At 38.8% G+C, this 3587-nt stretch overlaps 1 protein-coding gene across 1 annotated transcript in view; it reads right to left on the reverse strand.

Moving 5' to 3' along the window:
• PSMC6 (proteasome (prosome, macropain) 26S subunit, ATPase, 6) overlaps positions 1-3587 on the reverse strand; it is a 32896-nt gene that overhangs the window by 2133 nt on the left and 27176 nt on the right. The window lies entirely within an intron of this gene.

Genomic DNA, 3587 nt, shown 5'->3' on the forward strand with positions numbered 1-3587 from the left:
TCTATAATTATATTTTATTAATTTTCATAAACATTTACAGAGATTTTGGGCTTCCACTCATTCATTGTTGCACTATTCTCTCTACCCTCCTCCCAGTTTGATCTTGTCCAAATGCCACAGTGCTTGTCAAAGCCAGTTCTGATTAATCTTATAGAAGGCAGTTCTATTCTGAAACATACAGGGCCATCAATAGTTATAACTAACTCAACAGTATTTGGTTGTTAAAGTAACAGGAAAACGGCACAGACCACTACAATGTGAATACCTGATGAGATCGACTTTATCAGGTAATCTAGGCTGTTTCTATCTCTTTTTTAAATCATTGGTTTTATGTGCCATCAAGGTGACTATGATTCATAGCAACCCTATCCACAAAAGCTCTAAACTCTATTCTATCCTAAGACAATCTCATTGCCTGACACACCTAATCTATTACACCAGCTACTGTGTCAATCCATTCCATCCAGGGTCTTCCTTCTCCTGTACTGTCCCTCTACCTTTCCAACATGGACTGGTCCCTCCTGGCAACAAGCTCAAAGTATGAGACAGAGACTCCAAGAAGCAGTTTGGCTTTACCCTCTCTAAGACAGAGTGTTTGTTCTCTTGGCGGGTCATGGCACGTTCAATGCTCTTCTCCAAGGGGAGCTCTGGTGGCCTAGTGGCAAGGAGCTGCAACTACAATCCCAGAGGCAAACGGTTCGAATCCACCAGATGCTCTGCCGGGGAAGAAGGGACAATCTCCTCCTGTACCAGTCAGATCTGATTTGACGGTACACGCACACAAAAATAATAAAATTAAATTAAATTAAAAAAAAATGTTCTTCTTCAGCACTGCAACTCAAAGCATCAATTCTTCTGTCATTTTTGGTGACTGTAAAGCACTCTGATGTATATTAAGTAATTGTGAAGACCATGGCCTGAATCAGATGCATTTTAGTCTCTATAATGACATTGTTGCTCTTTAACGCTTTGGAGAGGTAGGTCTCTGACAGCAGATTTTTCTAATGCAATTCATCTTTTGATATCCTGATTGCAGGGGCCAAGAGTGTTGATTGTGGAACCAAACAAGTTGAAATAGTTAACAATCTCAATCTCTTCTCCATCAATCATGGTGCTTCCAATTGGCCCAGGACACTTAAATCATTAGGTTTTCATTAATCAATCTTCAATCAAGTTCAAATTAATTTTACATTTCCTAAGCATCATTTCTGCTAATATCTTCTTTCCATCTCATCTCTCAATATTAAAAACCTTAAAACTATAATTCTGTTAAATAAATTAGCATCAAGCAAAAGAAAAATACATTTTTGAAACTGTGTCTCCAAGGACAGAACTGATAATTAGCAAGAACTCTTTATTTTCCTGGTTAAAATCAGGAAAGAAATGCATCATGGTCATTATTACCATGGCTCAACTCCATACCTAGTCAATCTGTATGCTGAAGAAATAATTTTATAAATTGAACTAGATAAAGAATGTGACATCAAGATTGGAAGACAACTCATTCACAATCTATTATATACAGATAACAGAACCTTACTTGCAGAAACTGAAGAGGACTTATTTCAACACCAAAAAACAAAACAAACAAAAAATCCTCATTACTGGACCAATAGGCAACACACTATCGATGTAGAAAAGGCAGAAGGTGTCATTTTGCTTGGATCCACTACCAACATCCCTGGTCAGATCAATCAAGAAATCCAAAAGAACAAACAAGTCTGTCTTCAAGTAAACATAACCTTAGAGGCAAGAATATGAAACTCTGTCCTGAATATTTGGGCATTTTATCAGGAGAGGCCAGTCCTTGGAAAAAAATATCAACCTGGGAAAGGTAGAGGGTAAGAGAAAGAAGACCTTCAACAAGACACCTTGACAGCGTGACTATATTTGCAGGCTGGAGCATATGCGAGACGGTGAAGATGATGCAGGAGGTGCAGTCACATTAGTGGCAACTAGCAACAATAACAATTATTTGTGAGGGAGCTCTACAGCTCTAGTGGTCTTGTAAGTGAGGAGCTGTGCTGACACCCAAAGACAGGTGGTTCAAATCTATCAACTGATCCTGAGGAAAAAGATGGGCAGTCTCCTATCGTGTGATTGTCTCTGAAAAGACGCTGGATGATCAGCCATGAGTTGAGTTTGTTCCAGTGTGACAGCAACATCATCTGTGGAAGAAATGTGTAAACTGACACCCTTATTTCAGCTCAACACTCTCACAAGTGCAATAAGAATGTCAGTGAGAGTCAACAATCAACCATTTCTAAGTATCTTAGATTATTAACTTTCAGAGATTAGCAAACTTTTTCTAGCAAGGGTCAGGTAGCATACTTTTGGGCTTTGTGGTCATAGATCTCTGCTGTTTAGTGGGAAAGCAAGCATAAACAACTTATAAATAAATGGGTGTGACTACTTTCCAACAAACTTTATGTGTAATCAGTTAGACTTCAGCCCACAAACTAGTTTGTCATCCTTAGTCGTCGTCTCTCATTTCCGTATAAAATTATTTTACAATTTCTCCTGAGTCCTCAAATCTCTAACACTACTCCTCTATTTTTACTCAATTTTTTTCAAGTTTATAAAAAAAACCAAAACAGACAACCAGAAAAAAATTTAGACAAGTTCTTGCCCTATCTATACATCTATCATAATTATTATGCATATTTTCTGACTTCTCTATTTTCATAACTGAAGTTTATGCTCATGGATCAAGTCAACACTTCCCTCAAAGAAAGTACATTTCTTACACATTCCCAGCAACACACATACAAATTAAAAATCTTTCCTGTTAAAGAAAATTATTTCCAAGGCCACAATTTCATTTCTTCTTCAGATTGTGCCCTATTTCTTTTTTTCCTCTCTCTTAATATGTGTTGTTGAACACTCAAGAAGGAATCACAGAAGATTCTGGGTTGAGTAGGAGGAAAATGTAGAATAAACTGAAAAACTTTTCAAAAGACCAGGGTAATTGGTTTTATAGAGGGTGGTGGTATGCCCAAGACTATGGCTCTTAGCCACTTTTTAAACCTGTGGGGACAAACTTTCCCAGTGGCTCAATTTCAGAGAAGCAGCAGATGGGTCTATTCTTTTAGTCCACCCTAGTACCTAACTGGGTTTAATACAGAGATAGTAGTTGCTCGGTAAATTGTTACAATTAAATTCTTGAATTGAATGGGTCTGCTCCATCAGCAGGAAAGTGAAAGGGACCATCTCCTTTCTTAGAGGATTCTCTGCTCCCTTTCAGGGTCCTCTCCCAGGGTATCACAGGGTGCTGGTGGGCCAGGTCTTGGGGCTGTAGGGACCCAAAGCTGGTACACAACAGTCTCCTTTGACCTGCCTCACACCTCTGGACCCACTGCTCTTTTACTCCCCTTTAGCAAAATATCTAGCCAAGTCTAAATTCACTGTTGTGCATAGGGTTTTGCACCCTATGCACAACAGAACACACGCAGACTTACAGAAAGGGCAACCTAGGCAGAACTATCAAGTATGGAAATGCAAAGGAGGAGGAACAGTTGTAAGCAGACCCTAGTGATTGGAACATGGAATGTGAGAACCATGAATGTAGGAAAATTAGAAATTGTTAA

This window comes from Elephantulus edwardii, unplaced genomic scaffold, assembly GCF_000299155.1.
Source record: "Elephantulus edwardii isolate Elephantulus edwardi_28Jun2011 unplaced genomic scaffold, EleEdw1.0 scaffold00140, whole genome shotgun sequence".
Classification (NCBI taxonomy): domain Eukaryota; kingdom Metazoa; phylum Chordata; class Mammalia; order Macroscelidea; family Macroscelididae; genus Elephantulus; species Elephantulus edwardii.